This window comes from Pristis pectinata, chromosome 16, assembly GCF_009764475.1.
Source record: "Pristis pectinata isolate sPriPec2 chromosome 16, sPriPec2.1.pri, whole genome shotgun sequence".
Taxonomy (NCBI): Eukaryota; Metazoa; Chordata; class Chondrichthyes; order Rhinopristiformes; family Pristidae; genus Pristis; species Pristis pectinata.
In genome coordinates, this window is record NC_067420.1 from 2,538,144 (window position 1) to 2,560,593 (window position 22,450).

A 22,450-nucleotide genomic window follows, 5' to 3' on the forward strand; every position below is an offset into this window, starting at 1 on the left:
GCAGAGCTAACTGCAATGGGACTACATCGGCAATATCACCTGCCCTATGACACATTTTTTTTCCATCAGTGTCAGAAGCTCAGTAAGGAGTATCCAAATAGAGTCCCAGAGTCATAGACCACCACAGCGTTGAAACAGGCCCTTCGGCCCATTTAGTCCATGCCGGCCTGGTTTTCTGCCTAGTCCCATCTACCTGCACCCGGACCATATCCCTCCATACCTCCCTCATCCATGCACCTATCCAAACCTCTCTTAAATAGATAGGATGCAAAACTGGGCTGAGAAGTGGCAGATGGAGTTCAACCTAGATAAGTGTGAAGTGGTTCATTTTGGTAGGTCAAATATGATGGCAGAATATAGTATTAATGGTAGGACTCTTGGCAGTGTGGAGGATCAGAGGGATCTTGGGGTCTGAGTTCATAGGACGCCCAAAGCAGCTGCACAAGTTGACTCTGTGGTTAAGAAGGCATACGGTGTATTGTCCTTCATAAATCGTTGTATTGAATTTAGGAGCAGTGAGGTAATGTTGCAGCTATATAGGACCCTGGTCAGACCCCACTTGGAGTACTGTGCTCAGTTCTGGTCACCTCACTACAGAAAGGATGTGGAAGCCATAGAAAGGGTGCAGAGGAGATTTACAAGGATGCTGCCTGGATTGGGGACCGTGCCTTATGAAAACAGGTTGAGTGAACTCGGCCTTTTCTCCTTGGAGCGACGGAGGATGAGGGGGGACCTGATAGAGGTGTATAAGATGATGAGAGGCATTGATCAGGTAGATAGTTAGAGGCTTTTCCCCAGGGCTGAAATGGTGGCCACAAGAGGACACTGGTTTAATGTGCTGGGGAGTAGGTACAGACGAGATGTCAGGGGTAAGTTTTTTACTCAGAGAGTGGTGAGTGTGTGGAATGGGCTGCCGGCAACGGTGGTGGAGGCGGATACGATAGGGTCTTCTAAGAGACTGTTGGATAGGTACATGGAGCTCAGAAAAATAGAGGGCTATGGGAAAGCCTCGTAATTTCTAAGGTAGGGACATGTTTGGCACAGCTTTGTGGGCCGAAGGGCCTGTATTGTGCTGTAGGTTTTCTATGTTTCTAAATGTTGCAGTTGACCCCACGTCCACCACTTCCGCTGGCAGCTCGTTCCACACTCGCACCACCGTTTATCTTCCATTGAAGGGTCAGAACAACCATCTCAGGTGCACCTCACTTAGTTTCAGGTTAATAAATCTGCAAGATGACCATAGATGCCAAGCCTTAAAAGCAGCACAAGAAGTTCTGAGCACGCACTTCTTGGCATCCACATTTGGGATGGAGACTGTCCTGAGGAACCCTGCCGACCGTCCTGACCTTGCCTGTTTTCTCGAAGCCCACCACCAACTTCCAGTTACACAGGCACGTCCTCAGAAGATGAAGTTATTCTTACAGCTGTCTCCAGCTTTGAGGTCCAGATGAATCTTCTGGGGAGAGGTTGCCCCTGGACCCTCAACCAGGGAACCATTTTGTTACCAACCCTATTTCAGGTTACACCATGGAGACACCTTTTGTGATCATGTCCTGTAGGGAGCTCTCCATTGTGTCAAAATTCTACATTGTTTTAATCTGCTTTGTTTCTATTTATCACATTCAAGAGTCTTTCATCAACACAGGTGGCCAAGAGCTTGTCGAAAGGATGGGATTTAATGGAGCACTTTAATAGATAATAGAGGTAGCAAGGCAAAGATGTTTGAAGAGGGAAATGCAATGCTTCAGGCAGTAATGACAGTATTCGTAAGGAAACAGCAACATGTAAAATGTACCCTTTGTAAGGATTGTGACCTGCTTATAAAACACGAACAGTCATCTTTAAATTTTAAACCTACTCGTTCTATTTTTTGCAATTTCACTTATAATGTTGGGAAAAGATTTACTTTTCCCAGACAATTGCAATAAAGGTAGTAGAATATCCAATAATCTGCTTTCATTAAAATCTCAGCAATGAAGCTCACATTCATTATGGATCATCCATTGTCAGTCTCTGAAAGTGACAACCAAAGATCGCAGAAGCAGGTGAGTACATCTGGATACAGGCAACCAACTTGAACTGGGTTCAAGCACAGAATGTGCATGGCTACTCAATGCAACAAACATCACCAGCACATGCTGTAAATTTAACCACATTTTACTTTCACGTGGTGTTACAGAACTCTGGCTTACCACTGTGTGGTTCAAATTTTGATTCAGGAATATAGTCATTTGGCAAAATAGAATTATATTTTATTGTTAAATGCAATAGACATTTGGAGTCAGAAAATTCAGGGCAATTTGTCACGTCGTAAGAAAACGTTATGGCTTAAGTATGGGTTTGTCCCATTAAAAACAGGACCTAGGCACCTCACCTCTATAGAACTCTGGTTAGGCCGCATTTAGAGTATTGTGTGCAATTCTGGTCAGCTCACTATAGGAAGGATGTCAAGGCTTTAGAGAGGGTGCAGAGGAGGTTTGCTAGGACACTGCCTGGATTAGAGGGCATGTGCTATCAGGAGAGGCCGGACAAACTTGGGCTCTTTTCTCTGGAGCGGTGGAGGCTGAGGGGTGATTTGTTGTAAGTGTATAAAATTATGAGGGGCATAGATAGGGTGGACAAGCAATATCTTTTTCCCATTATTGAGTGATCCAATACCAGAGGGCATGCATTTAAGGTGAGAGGGGATAGGTTCAGAGGAGACGTGAGGGGTATGTTTTTTACTCAGTGGTGACTGCCTGGAATGCGATGCCTGATAGGGTGATGGAGGCAAATTCATTGGGGGCTTTTAAGAGGGGCTTGGATGGGCACACGAATGAGAGGAAAATGGAGGGATATGGACATTCTGTAGGTAGGAGGGATTAGCTATGTCAGCACAACATTGTGGGCCGAAGGGCCTGTTCTGTGCTGTACTGTTCTATGTTCTACGTTCCTTCCCCCAGTGTGAACGTGAGAGCAGGGTGGAGATTGGCAGTGAAGATAATGACGTTTTTGGGTTCTGTACAAATGCAGGAAGCAACATCAATATCCTCATCAATACACTGGAAGAAGAGGTGCAGGAGGGACTTGAATAGGTCTGAAACCAGGACTGCTCCACATCTGGATATTAGAAACTTGTTCAAAATGGTAGGTGTTGGGAACATCTTAATGAAAGGGTTCAGGGAAGGAATTTCAGAATGTTGGACCAAACTGACTGAGAGAACATATCGAACAAAGTTGGTGAAGGGGAGGGGGAGAGGTGAGCGGTATTCAAGTTATTGTTAATGGTAGGGTGTAAACTCTGAGGGAGTTTAGGTCTCCAATCACGTTGATGAGGAATCCACTGTCCTTGATCAGGTCATTCAAAGTTGGAGGGAATGCATAATGACATTAATCAGAGGGACATGTAAAAGAGCTGGAAACACAATGAATAAACCTACAGGTCAGGAGTAGTGAGTGATGCTCAGCAAGCAGTTGGCATTGAATGTCTGAAGTAAACCCACTCTTATGCCCTGAGAAAATAATCATTTCCAATAAAAGTTGAGAGAGTACAGGCCTGGGCATGTGTAGGGACAAGATTTCACCTCCGCCCAAACCTCAGCCCCACTGCTGCTGAAACTCCTGCTGCTGCTGACCTGCAGACTGTCTGTTTCTCTCTTTCCTGATCGTCTTCCCAACCTCCATCACTGGCCATATTCGTGGCTGCAGCAGATTCCTCTCAGTTTCAGCTTCATTGGTTCTTGACTTCCTATTTAACATTCTCATACATGTTCGAATCCTTTCACAGCTTTACCCTACCTTATCTTTGAAGCTTTGTGTGTTGCATCTCTCGAGCTCTCCATCCCTTGAACTCTTGACGTTTTCTTCACCCTCCTTCCCTTCACCCAACACATGGAAGCCATGGCTTCAGTTGCCTGGAACCTCCATCACCCACTGCCCAGTGCTATTCCTTAAACTGCTCCACCTTCCAGTTGTCCTTTAAGTAACCTTGTAATATCTCACAGCTCCAGCATCATGGGTTCAATCCTGACCTCCGGTGCTGTCTGTGTCCTGTTTACCAGAACAGGTTGAGTATAATCTGATCCTCAGTGTTGAGGATTTTGACCTGGAAGGATGCTCACATACTTCACTTATTCTGTCAATGGATTTGGAGGATTTTTCAGTGTGTGTTGACAGTCTCTCTGGAATGCTTGGAGATGTAGTTTCTCCATGACAACAAAGCACACACAGGGCTGCGGTGACTCCTGCTCACTAGACTGTGAGCTGGTGGTGGGGTGGGGTGGTCCTGAAGTTTTGGTTGAACCCTACTTTTCTCAGCCAGTCACTGGAGGCCATGGTGAATCTTGTCACTGAGCCTTCGCTGAGATGTGACTGTCAACTTATGGAAGGGAATCAAGGGAATCTCGCTGTGGAGATTGATGTTCAGGGATCAATATTGAGAGCAGGGCCAGGTTAGTATGGGAGATGTTCAGTGGATGTTTAGCTCAGTTCCAGTACTATCGCCGGGTATTATTACGATCCCTGGAATGACAATTGCTGCATCAGCCTAAACATCTGCAAAACTTACCACCTGTGCAGTTGGACTTCTTACTCTTTCATCCCCCTTGTTGACTGCCCACTGAGTCTGCTTTTACATTACCGTGTGAGCTGAGAGTTAAACTCTCACCCTCTCTGTTGCCTGCCAGGACCTGATTCCAGCAATGGAACGTCAAAAGCTGCCGAAACCTTCTCCCGTGCTGCCATTACCTGAGGATTGAGCTTTACGTGAACCTTCCTATCTCCACTTTGCACAAAGCCATTCCCAGTTAACCATCGAGATGCGGACATCTGTCCAGCGTTCCTCCATCTCCAGCTGGATGTCCACTTTGGAAGAGCAGTTGCACGCAGGTGCTCAGTGTGCGCTGCACTATTGTACAGATTTGATTCCTGATAATTCCACTAAAGAATCTAAGCCCTAAATCCATTGTAGACATTTGTTAGATTGACATAAACACTTGTTATTACCTTTAAATGACCCAAATTCTTTCATTTGGTCTTTTTTAAAGGGACTATGCCCAGTTGATGAAGGTGGTCCCTTTGCCAGAATAAGCACCCACGTCCATGTTTCCCTTCTCCGACTTCCTAGTCTTGTACCAAAGGACTGAAGTCCACTACCCTTTCCAATTTTTCTTGTCTATCTGTCTTTTACTCCCCAGAATGTATTGAAAGCAATTTGAATTGTGTAAAACTCATAGATAACAGGACTCACATGAATTGTCCATTTTGTTTCTGCATTATGCCTCAGTTTATTGTCCTTGGAGTCCCTCAACCCTTCATCACTCTAATCACCTTCACCCTCTCCCAGGTGCCCGGCCTAATGTTAGTTTTCCATCGAGGATTGGAGCCACCTCCACGATTAGCAAAAGCCTGTGAGGCTACAGTGGGAATGCTGCTGAGACTGCAGTCAGAGTAGCTGCCCAGAAGGTTAAATTGATCTTTTATTTTGAAAACTTATTTAATTGTGAACTTTACCCTAAAGGCTTTTGGCACGCTGGCCTTCATAAGTCAGGGCATCGAGTATAAAAGTCGGGAGGTCATAGTGCGGTTGTACAGGACGCTGGTGAGGCCGCACTTGGAGTATTGTGTTCAGTTTTGGTCACCCTGCTATAGGAAAGATGTTATTAAACTAGAAAGAATGCAGAACAGATTTACAAGGATGCTGCCAGGACTTGGGGAACTGAGTTATAGGGAGAGGTTGGACAGTTTGGGACTTTATTCCTTGGAGCATAGGAAACTGACAGGTGATCTTATAAAGGTGTATAAGATCATGAGGGGCATAGATAGGGTGAATGCACTCAGTCTTTTTCCCAGGGTTGGGGAATCAAGAACTAGAGGGCATAGGTTTAAGGTGAGAGGGGAAAGATTTAATAGGAGCTTGAAGGGGCAACATTTTTACACAGAGGGTGGTCAGTATATGGAATGAGTTGCCAGAGGAAGTTGTTGAAGCAGGTGCAATACCACTTTTAAAAGACAGTTGCCCAGGTACGTGGATTGGAAAAGTTTCAAAAGTTATGTGGCTGGTCCCATTTGCCAAACACAGGCAAATGGGATGGGCTAGGATGGGGCATCTTGGCCGGCATAGACCAGTAGGGCCGAAGGCCCTGTTCCCATGCTGTATAGCTCTATGAGTCTATAAACCATGTCACAAGTTGGCCCAGAAGAATATTGGAGCATCCATGATACAAAGAATCATGAAAGGTATATTAAGGCGGCTTAAGAAAGAAGCAATAGTTCCAGAGAAGTTGGCAATGGAGGTGTGGGCTCAGATAAAGAATGGAAATGACTGTACTAACTTTGATGGAACGAGAAGCCAAGGAAAGCCATGGAAATGTGAGAAGGACAAAGTCATCAAAGATTTGTCACAGAGGAATATGGAAGACTGAAGCAGCCAGACTGTGATAGGAAAAGGAAGCAAAAGTGACATCTTTTTTACACAGTGAGCGGTTGTGGTCTAGAATGCACTTCCGGAATAGTATTGGAGGCAGATTCAGAGGGCATGTTCAAAAGGGATCCTGGTAAGGGAAGGATGTGCAGAGAGTCGGGGTGGTGAGAGTAGCCGGATTGCTCATGCATCCAGCTGGTACAGACAGACCTTTCCAATGGCCCTGTCTGTAACCTGTAACCATTCAGCAGTTGCGTGCCTGACAACAGAGGACTGCATTCATCACCAGCAGATATTAATCTAGTCCTCTTTAATAATCTGAGAGAATATTATGCATGAAGGAACTGTAACACTTGAGATGATGTCGCATATAAATCTCTTTATCCGTCTAACGTTTTTTTCTGTGATGCGATCACTGTTTGATCCCATTGCTGATCCATTTAGTAATAGCGTCAGTGCTTCATCACGTCACAGAGATGAAAATTAACACTGTTAATTATGGAAACCTGAAACAAAAATATCTGCAGTGAAACAGCAAGGATGAATAAAAACATGAAATGCTCAGCAGGTAAGGCAGAGTTAGTGTTAATGATGTTTCATTTACTCTCCCCATCGTTCCTCACAACGCAGAAGGAGGGTACGCAGCCCGTCGAGCCTGCCGTGCCTCTCTGAACAATCCCACCAGTCTCATTCCCCCACCCATATCCTGGTAACCTTTCTCTCTCACATGACCGTTCACTCCACCCTGAGTTTCCGAGCACCCATCCATACGAGGGGAAATTTGTCAGCTGCCAATCAGTCTACCAACCCACACATCTCTGGGATGTTGGAGGAAACCGGAGCACCCAGGGGAAACCAACACAGTCACGGGGAGAATGTGCAAACTACACAGACGCGCGCACACACACACACACACACACACACACACACACACACACACACACACACACACACACACACACTCACACACACACACACACACAGAACATTGCAAGTTGAACCAAATAAACAATCGGTTCTCAGAAAAGGCTTGAATGCCTACAGTTCCATACAAAGGATGAATGAGTTTGAACTAAAAGACAGTCATGGTGTGACACATATACATTGTCCAGGAATTTGTGGTGAACTGACAGGGAATCTTACAGCGGCCTCCATTTACAGAAAGAGCACCTCTGAGCAAGGGCAGAGATGCGGTTACATGGCATCACACTGTCAGACTCACCACTGGGGTACACCAGTAGTTATACGATGCCACACCAGCCGTTTCAGATATGGACGCACTGCTGTAAATTTCAATGTCACCTCCTCCTCACGAGCAAATGAAACTGTGCCATTTGGGACTGCAATGGGTTAGAGCAGAGAGGGGGCCAATGGTCAGAGGCTCCACGAGAGCTGATGTGGTGGGGTAACCACCACTGACTATCAGGGAGTGGTGGCTGGGAAGGGTGGGTGGTCAGGATGGGGGCCAGGAGGCGGGGGTGGTTGGGGCCGGGGGATTTCGGATCGGATCAGTGAACAGGATCAGGACTGGGGATAGAGGAGGAGTGGGAGAGTGATCAGAGGATCAGGAGCTGGGGACTGGGGCCTTTGGCCCGGGGGTGGGGGGGGGGATCTGAAGATTAGGATTCAACCAAATGGGGGTCCGCGCTGCACCAGTTCCTCAGCCACTGAGTCTGATGAGAGTGAACAGTGCTCACGTGTCCATGCGAGACGTTGATTGGTAAAGCTCCAGTGAAATCTCTTGCTGTGTTTTACTTCTTTAAAGTGCTCAATTAGTTCTGTTTTTACTTCATTTTACATCAAGGGGGATGGACGTTGATTAAAACAAAAACACAGCAAATATTGTTCATACTGGGCTATTTCAGAGAGCAGCGCAGTACATTGGTGGTCTGGAGTCACAAATAGGTGTGACTGTGGAAGGGTGGCAGATTTCCTTTTCCAAAGGACATGAATGAACCAAATGAGTTTTTAAGACAATCTAGAGGCACAAAAGACTGCAGAAGCTAGAATCTGAAGCAAAACACAATGCCGGTGCATGGTTTTGACCCAAAACATGACAATTCCTTTGCCCCCACAGATGCTGCTTGTTCTGCTAAGTTCCTTCAGCAGTTTGTTTCTCTGCTTTAACGCAATCTAGTAGTTTCAAAGTCATTATTGGCACTAGTTTTTTTATACAAAACTTAAATTGATTTTAATTTCCCTTGCAGCTGTGATTCAAACTCTTCTAGATCAATAGTCCAGGTCTCTGAATATTAGTCAGTAAGTTAACCACTATGCTTCTGCACACTGGAACAAATACAGATCGTTCATGACAAATGGCAGCTGATGGAAATCTTAAAATAGAGGGGGCTGGGGATACTCAGCAGGTCAGGCAGCGTCTGTGGAGAGAGAAACAGAGTTAATGTTTCAAGTCAATTGCCCTTCATTATATTTCAAATACAACGTTGTTTGTTCCTGATACAAACCTCGGGGTGAGTTAATAGGTTGTGTTGCAACTCGTTCAGTGCATCAGCATAGTGTCTGTAGTGTGGAGTGAAGGACACTGGTCTCACATGGAGCTAGAAAGAGGGAGTCTCTTCCTAACCTAGAAGACCTAGAAGTCTTCTTCTGACCACTTCTGGACTTCTAAGACTTCTGGTTAGTAGCACACTATAATCTATTGTACGTCATGGCAATGTACACTTCTCTGGGTGTGAGATGTTTAATAGCAGTTTGGGGTTGCACCAAAGTAGGCTGGCCTTCCTCCTTCCCACCTCTGACCACAACACCCAAGCAGTGACTTGGCCATATCATACACGAGGTACATTTATTGGCAGAGACAGCTAATTCATCAAGACAGGGAACGTTGGAAAGCATGTTGCTCTATCAAACTGGCTGCCCCTCTAAACATCCCAGAATTTAGAGTTTTACCCCATGATATGTGATTATACTTTCCTCCTGATTAATTAATCCCAGTATTTAAAATCTATTCTTGGTAAATGCATCCCAGATGAAATCTCCCATCTGGTTGAATTTCTTGTGGATAGATCCATGCAAGTCCAGAGTCTCAACAGACACACTCCGCATCTTTGCTGATCTCATCCCAACTTAAAAAGAAACCTCCCTTCCACCTCACTCGGCTGTTCTTTATCCAGAGCCTTTGTTTTCCCAACCTCTTCTACCCCGAAGGGTGGCAGAATACTGCAGCGGGTAGTGCTGCTGCCTGCTGGCCCCAGTGACCCAGTTTCAATCCTGATCTCCAGCACTGTTTGTGTGGGGTTTGCACATCCTCCCTGTGACAGTGTGAGTTTTCTCCGGGTGCTCCAGTTTCCTCCCACATCCCAAAGACAAATTGATAGGTTAATTGGCCTCTGTAAATTTCCGCCAGTGCAGGAGGGTTGCAAGAAAATCAGTGGGGAGTTGATGGGCAGGTGAGAGAGAATAGGTACAGGGAAACAAAATGGGGAAATGCAACTGATGAGACAGAAGAAACTCGATGAGCTGAATGGCCTCCTTTGATGTTACAATGAAATATGGAAATAGGAAACCCAAATTCAGCTGAAGAGTTAAGCAATTAACAATACATTGCAATCAAGAGTTGCCCAGATGCAGACCTTCGACATTGATGGACGTTGGTCTTTTGGGCCTGTGCATGAGACTCAATAACGTCTGCTCCAGAGCGGATTCACTGACCATGCCCTCCACAAGAACAGTAATTCATTACTTGCCTACTTATTGAGCTCTCCTTATTTCCTCCTGTCAAAGCAATTGGTGTTCAATTATTTAAGTCAATGTCGTTACCATAGCATCACACAGGTAAATGACAAAATCTATTAACTGGACTCCCGGGTCATGTATAAACTCATTGCATTTGATATTAGTTTCAGAAGAAGTGAGAGCATTGTCTATACTTTATTTAACTGCTGGCACTGCATGTAAGGATCATTTAGCAATGATTCTCACCAAGCAATCGAGAGTGTATTATGTAAGTCTTCTGTCCTTAGACAGTAGGAAACAGTTCAAGATTGCTGAAGTCCTAACTTAATATAAAAAAAGAACAATGGTGTGAAAAGAACATCCTCACCACAAATGTTAATAAGATTGTACGGAGACTAAAACCCAGAGAATCAGAATTTAATTTATCTGAATCAGATATCAGAGTCTTCTGGTAAAAAGGTATGAATGCTATTTGTTAATACTTGTTAAGTTTGCTGTGACATGGTTTTGTTAAGAGGTACCCGTCGTTTTGACATCCAATCATTTGTATTGCGCGGAGGAAATGAAACAACATACTGTGAGAGAATTGGTTGGTTCAGAACAGACCAAACCAGCTCGAGTTCGCTTAAGAAGGAAGCAGAACAAATAAAATTAGATTATAGAAACAAATGTAGGGATCAGCTCAAAGACCTCACCTACCTGGTTTGGAATTGTATTTCAGATTGTTTGGATCTAGAACGCACTGCCTAAAGGGGTGGAAGAGCAGGTTCAATAGTACACTGGAGGGACTCAGCGGGTCAGGCAGCATCCACGGAGGGAAATAAACAGTCGAGGTTTCGGGCCGAGACTTTTCATCAGGACTGGAGAGGAAGAGGGCAGAAGCCAGAATAAGAAGGTGGGGGGAGGGGGAGGAGCACACACAGGCAGGGGACAGGTGAGTCCAGGTTAGAGGGGGAAGGTAGGTGGGTGGGGGAGGGGGAGGAGATGTAATAAGCTGAGACAGCCCACCTCCTCTCCTCCCCTCCCCCATCCTTTATTCCACGGTCCACTGCCCTCTCTGACCGGATTCCTTCTTCTTCAGCCCTTTGCCTCTTCTACCTCCCACCTCTCGGCTTATTACATCTTCTCCCCCCTCCCCCACCCGCCTACCTTCCCCCTCCCACCTGGACTCACCTGTCCCCTGCCGGCGTGCGCTCCTCCCCCTCCCCCTGCCTTCTTATTCCGGCTTCTGCCCTCTTCCTTCCCAGTCCCGATGAAGGGTCTCGGGCCAAAACCTCAACTGTTTATTTCCCTCCGTGGATGCTGCCTGACCTGCTGAGTTCCTCCAGCATTTTGTGTGTGTTGCTCCAGATTTCAGCATCTGCAGAATTTCTTGTGTCTCAATAGAACACTGGCCTCTTGCATGGATCTCAAGGTCCATTCCTGGCATCAAGAGTGCCAACGGGGTCATGTGTATTATATATAAAGAGAGATGTGTCACCAATGGAACAGAGGCTGTGGGAAGTTGGCTTGAACCCCTGCTCTTCCCGCACTGTTGCACTGCTGTCTTTGTGGGTCTGGGGTGAGTCAATGCTGAGATGTGGGGCTCAAGGGGGCACCCAGGCTGACATGGTGAGTGTGGGCATCGCTGGTGACTGGCAGGGCAGGTGGCCCAGACCCAGCTGTCTCTCACATCACCTCCTTTGGGCATGGAGGAAGCTGCCTTCCTCTGCCTGTCCTGCACAGCTCCCCCCAACATGGAGATTTCCACATATCAGTGCACAGCCCAAGTGAATGATTTTATTAAAAGACATACAGTGGGGTGCGTACCTGTGAGTGTTCTGATTGGAGGACAAAGAGCCTGTAACAAATCAGTCCCTTGTAGCGTAGTGTGCAGCAGGGAAATGTTTGGAGGTGAAATATTTACAGCAGAGCAGGATTACTTGGACAGTTTTATCAAACATCATTCACAATCCTGATGGGCCAAACACCTTCCTCCTGTGCTGACTAATTATATGTCAAATGTACTCTAATCCAAAACCAGAATCAGGTTTATTATCACTGATACGTCGTGAAATTTGTTGTTTTGCGGCAGCAGTACTGTGCAAGACGTAAAAATCACTATAAATTACAAACATAAATAAATAGTGCGAAAGAGGAATAACGAGGTCGTGTTCATGGGTTCATGGACCGTTCAGAAATCTGATGGCGGAGGGGAAGAAGCTGTTCCTGAATCGTTGAGTGTGGGTCTTCAGGCTCCTGTACCTCCTCCCTGATGGTAGTAACGAGAAGAGGGCATGTCCCGGATGGTGATGGATGCCGCCTTCTTGAGGCACCATCTCTTGAAGATGTCCTTGATGGCGGGGAGGGTTGTGCCCGTGATGGAGCTGGCTGAGTCTACAACCCTCTGCAGCCTCTTGTGATCCTGTGCATTGGAGCCTCAAATCAAAACGAGGTGGTCTTCCCTCTGTAAAAGACCTTGCAAGCATTTTCTCGGGAGATCCTGTTTGATATTTTATTTCCTTTTCAAACTGATGTTTTTCTTTACTTGGTCCTCCGTGACATTTGGAGCAGTTAATGCCTTAATGTACAAAGTATAAAAACAAACCAAATCTTCCGTTTAGTGGATGCACCCTTCTGATGTCAGTTCACGCACCTTTACCGCTGTGCAGGAAAGCAATGTAACTTGGCAAGCTGTCACTATGGCAACACTCTCCCTTGAGTCATGCAAACACACAATTTAACTCCAATAATGGACCACATTCTGGGTCTTTGTGAACACACGAACGATGATAGAGTCTATGCATAGACAGCTAAGATAGAACTGGTTAATGGAACTAAGACACTGCAATAGTCACACCTTTGCTGCACTGTACTCGTGTTTGGAAGGAAATAGTGGATACAGAGCTTCGGGCACTAAGAGTCCCATGTGTGCCAAACACTCCTGATATTAATGGCACCCCCATCCACTCCTAGTAAGAGGCTAGCTTCTTCTTTAAGGCCAACTTCCAAGCTGGCACCGTGACGGCAGGTAGTTTCTGTCAGTCATGGCTCAGTGGCTGCATGCTCCACTCTGAGTGAAAGAGGTGCAGCATAGAAACAGGCCCTTCAGCCCATCCACACCACACTGGCCATCAACCACCCTGCACTAATCCTATGTCAATACCCATTTTAACTCTGCCAACATTCTCATTGGCTTCCCCCAGTTTCTGCCACTCGCCTGCACATGAGGGGCAAGTTATACAGCAGCCAGTTCATCAACCAACCCCACACGTCTCTTGGATGGAGGAGGAAACCAGAGCACTCAAGAGGAAACCTGTGCAGTCCCAGGGAGAATGTGCAAACTCCACACAGACGGCACCCGGGGTTGGAATTGAACCCAGGTCTCTGGCGCTGTGAGACAGTGGCTCTACTAGCTGTGCCACACTGCCACCCAGGAGTTAATCCCGCTTTACTTACCCCTCGACCAACACCTAAAGCAGCAGGCCCAGGAATTCTGCATGATGTGTCATTAAAGGGGCCCTCCAAGTTTTTGTGAGGCAGGGAAACGTTACCACTCACAAGGGTGATCATTGTGCAGAGCAGAATAGGCTTACACGTGAGAGGGAAAAAGCAACAGGACGCTGGAGGAACTCAGCAGGCCAGGCAGCATCCGTGGAGAAAGGCAGGCGGTCAACGTTTCGGGTCAGGACCCTTCTTCAGGACTGAAGATAGGAAAAGGGGAAGCCCGATATATAGGAGGGAAAAGCAGAGCAGTGATAGGTGGACAAAAGAGGGGAGGCGGGGTGGGCGTGAGGTGGTGGTAGGTGGACGGAGGTAAGACACAGAGCGAGGAAGGTCACATGGCTGAGGAACCGAGTCACATGGTCAAGGAGCCGGAGAGAGAGGGGATCACAGAGGGGGAGTAGTGTGGGAGGGACTCACAAAGCCCGTGTGGAAGGGAGGAAGGAAACTTCTTCAAAGTGGGCATCCTTGAAGAGACTTTTCCTCTCTTCCCTTTTCCTGAAGAAGGGTCCTGACCCGAAACGTTGACCGCCTGCTTTTCTCCACGGATGCTGCCTGGCCTGCTGAGTTCCTCTAGCGTCTTGTTGTTTATTCATCTAGATTCCAGTATCTGCAGTCCTTTGTTTCTCTAGCATGTGTGAGGGCCTCTCTCCTACTAGTTCCATCATTGCTAATGGAGGAAACTACGTAGGCCATAGACTTGGGCTGAGGGGGGAGGTGCAGAGAGGGGAGAGGGTGAGGACGAGGTTTTAGGGTGGAAATTGGACCAGACAGGGGTATCAACGCATGGAGCATCAGGGACTGGGGGTGAGGGGGATTGAATGGTGGGATCAGGATGCTGGATATACATTTGGGCTGGGGGAGGGGCAAAGAAGGGTTCAGAAACACCCCACACTCGTGCATAGAGCTCATAATCCTTGTATAGGGTGGAATAATGGTGCCTGGAGCGCGCTACAGGACTGTCCAGCGTCCCTGCACACCCTGCTTCACCACAAACACAGAGGCATTAAAGAATTTCTTGGACAAAAGCACTGGCGGGTACAATATATTAGGAAGTCTTATCAAAAAATACATTGTATATTTGTGATTTTTTGCCATTTGGCCCATTTCCTCTGTCCTAGTTGAAAGGGAGCTGCCCACACTCATCCCAGATTCCAGCACTGGGTCTGTGGACCCATCACAGCACTTCAAGTACTGAATCAAGTGCTATTTCCATGTGGAGAGGGCTTCTGCCCTCATCTCCCTTCTACTCCTTCTGCGTATTACTGTAAATCTCAGCCCCTTGTTCTTGGCCACAGAGTTGAGCCAAGTAGGTTCATCCTGTTTGTTCTATGTAGACCTCTCATTCTGTGTTATACCTCAGTTAAATCTCCCCTCAGCCTCTTCCATTCCAAAGAAAGCAACAGCAGCCCTTTGCAAGCATTCCTCAAAGCTCATGCCTCGCTTTATTGTGATTTCCATATTGTTGCGGCTCATTGGCGTTAGCGAAACAGGCCAGCAGCAAGATTTAACATCAGCTCCAAGGTCTAGAAAAGCTGTTGTTATTTTAGAGGCTGGGGAAAAGAAAAGAAAATATAAAGGAAGTAATGAGGTGCAAGCAAGCTTTGCGTCATTGATAACAATTGGGCAAATGAGTTAACGTGCAATTTCCCTTCTGCTGTTTAACAAAGATGTTAAGTATTTAAAGTAATAAAGGGTTTACTTCCTTCGCTGAAGCAGTGGACAGAAGTTCCATCCAGATGTACTAAAACATTGTTGTGTATTGTCAGACTGCTAATTTGAACAATTAACAATCTAAAATTTCCAAGCATGCATAGATCCAGGTTCCCTTCCCCACTGTTCACAAGGAGTAATTTAATACACTGACACAGTCAGTTTCAGACAGCTTCGAACAGGCTGAATAAATGGCCTCTAATAATTCAAAGAACTTGAAGATCAGTTAATTAAATCCACAGAATAAGTGAAGGTCATTTTGTGTGGATTTTGCTTTTCCCTGATCAATACGTATTTTTTCGCACTGAAAAGACCAACATGTGGATGGTTTGTTGTTTTCACTTGATAAACAGAAGACCTCATTATCAGCAATCTGCCTCCCTCCTCTCTGCATCCCCCAAATCTGACTTCATACTGGGTAGAAAAGAATGCTCCTCAAAACAGGTCAATGGACCGCCATGGTAAAGCAACTTGCTGCAGAATTCAAAGCTCAGGTTGTTGAAGATTACAGCTACCAGTTATTGAATCACAGGAGTAACTGTACTGATTGGAGACACAAGAGACTGCAGATGCTGGAATCTGGAGCAACACACAATCTGCTGGAGGAACCCAGGACGATGCAGGGTTGTAACTTGAAACTTCAAGAATTCCTTTCCGCCCACAGATGTTGCTCGACCCCCTGAGTTCCTCCAGCAGATTCCTTGTATATCCAATGGAACTTGCTCAAACTGCTCAATAAGACATTTCAAAGTTTTAGATCAGTTCTGGGCAAACTATTTTCAGAAAGATTTCAGGCCGTTGGAGTGGACACGGATGTATACAAGTTACTGGAATGATACCAGGGTAGCTCTATCCTCAATGTTCTCTCACCCTCTTTCATTAGAAGCTGCAGGCTCTGTGGAGAGAATAATCATGTTAAACAACATGTGCCCAGAGAAAGACTGACCAATGGCAACTTCAAACCCTGAACTGTGCTTCCAATCCCAGAAGTGATTTATCACTAAGATTGCTCTTTCTCATCTTGACAGTATTGCCCATTGCCTCCTACCTGCACTCCATTGCAAACAAACACCATCCTTTTTTTGTTATCTTGAGATACAGTGACTCCAGTCTGGTCTCACACCTCCTTTGGACAGTTTGCCCAGCTTTCATCGGCCTTTAGTCTACGTAGGAACTCAAGGGCGTGTAGTCCTCCGCATCACAACACTTCAAGTACTGAATCAAGTACAGATTAAATGTGGAGAGGTTTTCTGTCTCCATCACCTGCCCAGGCAGTGTTGGCCAGACCCCTGATGACCCTGAGTGAGAAAGTATTTCCTCATCTCCTCTCTAATCCTTTTACCAATTACTTTAACCCTCAATCCCTTGAGGCTGCACAGCTGAGTAGAAACATTTCTTTCTATTTGTGCTCTGTAGACCTCTCATAATGTGTTATACCTCAATTAAATCTCCCCCACAGCCTCTTCCATTCCAAAGAAAGCGACAGCAGCTCTTTGCAATCTTTCCTTATAGATAATGTCTTGCTTTATTGTGATTTCCATATTGCTGCAGCTGATTGGCGTTAGTGAAACGGGCCAGAGGCAAGATTTAAAATCAACGCTGTTGTCTAGAAAAGCTGTTGTTATTTATTTAGTTAAGGGTACTCTGGTTTTCTCCCATATCCCAGAAATGTGTGGGTTGGCAGGCCATTGGCCATTGTCAATTGCCCCTTGTGTGGTAGAATCTGGGAGTGAGGGAGTTGTTGGGAATGTGGGGAAATAAAATGGGTGAGGGTAGGATTAGTGTAAAATGAGTGCTTGAAGATCAGCACAGACTCGATGATCTGAGGGTCCTGTTTCCGTGCTGTATCTCTCTGTCATGACTTTCTACAATGAAGAATTGGAATTGGTAAATTGGTTTATTATTGTCACATGTAGGGCGTCACAGTGAAAAACTTGTCTTGCGTACAGATCAATTCATTACAACAGTGCATTGAGGTCAGTACAAGGTAAAACAATAACAGAATGCAGAATAAAGTGTTACAGTTACAGAGAAAGTGCAGTGCAGGCAGACAATAAGGTGCAAGGTCATAACGAGGTAGATTGTGAGGTCAAGAGTCCATCTTATCGTACCAGGGAACTTTTCAATAGTCTTATAACAACGGGATAGAAGCTGTCCTTGAGCCTGGGGGTATGTGCTTTCAGGCTTTTGTATCTTCTGCCCAATGGGAGGGGGGAGAAAGGAGAATGTCCAGGGTGGGTGGTGTCTTTGATTATGCTGGCTGCTTTACCAAGGCAGCGAGAAGTGTAGACAGAGTCCACGGAGGGGAGGCTGGTTTCCGTGATGTGCTGAGCTGTGTCCACAACTCTCTGCAGTTTCTTGCGGTCCTGGGCAGAGCAGTTGCCGTACCAAGCCGTGATGCATCCGGATAGGATGCTTTCTATGGTGCATCGATAAAAATTGGTGAGGGTCAAAGGGGACATACCAAATTTCTTTAGCCTCCTGAGGAAGAAACAGGCCATTTGGCCCAACCAATCCATGCTGGTGTCTATACTCATTCTGTCTTTCCTTGTCCAGTCTATCAGTGTGACCATCTATTTTCCTCCCACATACACTTGCCTACGTTCCTTGTAAGTGTATCTACACGACTTGCTTCCTGTTGTTAGTTGTCCTGCTTGTATCATGTTTTTGCCAGCTGATCATAACTCCCTATTCCTGCACCTTAAAGTTAAAATCCTAATCATCTACAGATCCAAATCAGAATCAGACTTACTATCACTGACTTAAATGACATGAAGTTTGTTGTCTACACCCTGTAATTATTCACCACTTGATTTTCAGGAAGTTTTCTACTATTATTAAAATTATTAAGACTCTTCTTCCACTGCATTTGAGGAAGAGATTTCCAGACTCTGGAGGGGATGATGGTGTTGAACGCCAAGCTGTAATCGATAAACTGCAGCCTGACGTATGTTTTGTCTAGGTGCTCCAAAGCAGAGTGGAGAGCCGGCGAAATTGCATCTGCTGTGGACCTGTTGTGGCGGTAAAAACAGAGAATGCTCGAAACACTCAGCATCTGTGGAAAGAGAAACAACTAATGTCTCAGATGCGACTGCAGTGTTTCCAACATATTCTGTTTTTATCTCAGGTTTTAATTTTGATTTTCATTTGGTGCAGCTGTTATGACATGACATAACTTTAAAAGGAGAACAGGCCAAGAACGAATTTGTGCAAGGGATACAGGGAGGTGGAGGGGAAGGAGGGGTGCATGGGGGAAGCTGATCCCAGGCGTCTATTTGCAGATGACTCCTGTGGGAATAATCCATCCTGCATTAGATCTGTGGAATTCTCTGCCCAAGGAAGCAGTGGAGGCTACCTCATTAAATATATTTAAGACACAGTTAGATTTTAGCCTAGTAGGGGAATTAAGGGTCATGGGGAAAAGGTAGGTAGGTGGATCTGAGTCCACGGCCAGATCAGCCATGATCTTACTGAATGGCGGAGCAGGTTCGATGGGCCAGATGGCCGACTCCTGCTCCTATTTCTTATGTTCTTACAGATCCAAGGTGGTGTCAGTGACTTGTGCACTTTGGGCCTTGGATGGAAAGCCCACCTTGGATGAAACGGCTTTCTTCCCGACAGCTCTACCACTGCCAGGTTAGCAATGGCCAGCTGGTTTGGCAGGAGGCTTGCTGTGGTATGAAGTCCAGCGTGGGGAACCTCATCTACTGGAAGAATCAGGACCGGAGGGGTCACGGCACGGGAAGTCGCAATTGACAAGGGAGTTTGGGCTTCGTGCTGCTGTTGGGAAATGAGGGTGTCAATGAGCTGGTAAGGTTACTGCCACTGGCTGATGGAGGAGGCAGCTGCGTTGGGGTTGAGTGCTTGAGTCTGGTGGCAGGATGCGGTGAACATCTGCAGCAATTGAGCTGTTAATGAGGGGTAAGTACTAATTTGAATAGGTTCTACCTGCAGGAGGATCGAACATACCGAGTCAGATGGTCACCTTGAACTTACATGGCTTTCCTCAGCTGAGAGATCCCTGACGATTGCAGACCACGTGTGCTTAAAATGTGTTCCAATCACAAGGAAGGTGCGCCAGCATCTTTATTTTCTTAGGAGGTTAAGGACGTTCAGCTTGTCACTGAACACTCTAACATACTTCAGCAGATGTACTGTTGAAAGTATCCTGACAGGTTGTATCATAGTCTGGTAGGGCAATTCAAATGCTCAGGGATGTAAGAAGCTGCAGAGATTAGTGGACTCTGCCCAATATGTCACGGGCACATCCCTCCCCACCATCGGTAGTATCTACAGAAGGCGCTGCCTCAAGAAGGCAGCATCCATCATCAGATATCTCCACCATCCGGGCCATGCCATCTTCTCACAGCTCCCATCGGGCAGGAGGTACAGAAGCCTGAAGTCCCACACCACCAGGTTCAGGAACAGCTACTTCCCTTCAACCATTCGGTTCTTGAACCGACCAGCAAAACCCTAATCACTACCTCAGTACAGCAACACTGGGACCACTTTGACCACTTTGGACTGCAATGGACTTTGTTTTTTTTGTTCTAATTGTATTCTTTTTTGTACAACTTTGTGTAATTTATGTTTAATTTATGTTTTCCCTGTAAATGTTGTGTCTCTGATGCTCTGTGCCTGTGATGCTGCTGCACATAAGTTCTTTATTGCATTTTTATTTACTTGTACATGACAATAAACTCGACTTTGACTTTGATGTTCTAGCCTGTCCAACCACACTCTATGCGTGTGTGCAACACTTGCAGCCAGAACAGATTTAGCTTTCCACCGGAACTGTGCACTGTTTTTAATTAAATCCCTTTGCTCGATGGACATTGCACGTCTCAAAAGAATTTCTGTGAAATGTTCAAGAACACCGGAAAGGAGAACGATGGATGACTATTTCACTCTGAGAGCCTCCTATATCCTGGCAGGAGTGGCTTGATTTGATCCTTTATTAGCCTGTGCTTTGTACCTGCTTCAGCTGTGATGGTTGTAGCTCAGCACAGCACAAGATGTGCAGAGATAAATATCAGTCAACATCACCCTGGGACATAATGTTCACATTTTGTTCTGAATTTCTCCAGTGAGTGAATGATTCTAATTGCAGGCATCTTTGAAAGCCTAAAGGTTCAAAATAGCAAACCCTTTTTTTTAATTTGACAGGGTTTTATCTATAGTAGACATCAACGTTTCACATGAGGGATAAGATTCAGATTAAGGACAGTTCCCAGGATTTAACATTAGATTACTTCCCTGCATTATCAGGACTACAGTAATCCTGGTATTACTGCATTTACCTGGTTCAAAGCGAGTCTAGTGATGAGCAGCAATGAACAATGGGTGAGGGGTGTTGTGTTTTGCTACGATCCGCAAGGAATTTTGCTTTCACTTGCATCAGCAGGCCTGAGAACCAGCAGCACTGTGCGTTGATCAAGAATGGGGGCACAGCATAATGTAGTCAGATTTGAAGGGAAGTTTCATTCTGTTATTGTTACGATAAAAGTGCAATAATTTGCAGATTTGGCCTAGATTCTGGATGAAAGGGTTAGGAGAGAAAATGTCTGGGTAAAATGACCAGAATTTCCTTGGGGAGGTGATTTCCCCCTGGCTGACTGCTCAATCCACTCCTACATTCCAACAGCCATCTTGAAGCAATTTGCACCCAATCAATGAGGCAGTGCCCAGTGCCCAGTGCCCAGCCTTCTGATTGTACGCCCCACGGGAACGCTTTGACGGGTCACTATGCCAAGCTGAGTAGGGTGGGGGCAGCCTTTCTCCCCACACCTGTAACCCTCCATCCCAGGCAAGACCCTGGGAAATCTCCTGTGCACCTTCTCCAGTGAAATCAGCAAATTGCCTCCACCAGGAGTGCTCTCCAAGGAATTATTCTAGCATCCTGGGAGTACCCCTTCTTGCTCTGTGATCCCTAAGATCAGAGCTGCCTCAAACTTCAAGCCAGATGCCTACTTAACAATCCTAAACCTTCTGATTCATCTCAGATCATTGCACCCAGCACAGTTTTCCCTGAATCTGTGGCCAGCCCTCCTGATCCTCCTGATATAGAAACACTCTCAAGGTGCCATTGGACCTGGATTGAATACTGACAGAGCCCAATGTCTTATTCTCAGTGCTCCTTTGTCTCAGGGCTTCTTCTAGAATTGCTAAAACAGAGCCTTTATTGATATTGGACAGGATTTCTTTATTGGTTACATGTACATCAAAACACACAGTGAAATGCATCTTTTGCGTAGAATGTTCTGGGGGCAACCCGCAAGTGTCGCCACGCTTCCGGCGCCAACATAGCGTGCCCACAACTTCCTAACCCGTACGTCTTTGGAATGTGGGAGGAAACCGGAGCACCTGGAGGAAACCCACGCAGTCACAGGGAGAACGTACAAACTCCTTACTATTATAAATTCACTCACTGTAAGCTGTGCCAAACCAAGAAGCCAGGCATATATAAAACAAATTTGTATTTTTCTTTTTCAGATTTTGAATCTCTAAACTTTAGCTATTCTTTTCTAAGTCCTTTCTTCTACACCAGGAGACAAAGTGGATGTAAGGGAGTATGCAAAGTAGACCTAACTGGCTGGAGAAGCCACCAATAGCTTCAGATAAGCTTATCTGATGCACAGTACAAGGAGGGGAAAATGTGCAGGTTCATACACGCTGAGAAGGGGATGCTAAACTCTCACGGTGCAGAGGGCCCATAGCAACATTGTGTGTGCCAGGTATTGGGCATCTGAGCATCTTGAATGCCAAGTCTTTGGTCTGCCCAGAACCTGTCGGTCTCCCAGCACAGTGAGATGTCCGTAAGGGAACGCTGCCGGCTGGCACAGTCCCGGCTGCAGGAGTCCGTGCTGAGGGACGCACTGAAGCTCAGATGCAAAGTCTCTGTGGGGAAGGTCCACAGTCTGGGCTCCTTCCACTACCGCACGTGGAGGGGCTGAGTCGGGTGGGGAAGAGGCAATGAAAGGGGGAATCACCCCAGCGGGCCACATGAGTGGCAGTGGTGCTGTGGGCTTACAAAATAAGTTAACACCACTGAATGTATTGACCATGACACCAAGAATGTAAAAGTTTTGTACTTGAGTTTATTCTTCAGTGTATATCTTTTATTTTTGAGATTAAAGAAAATGCCAAGTCTTCTCCATG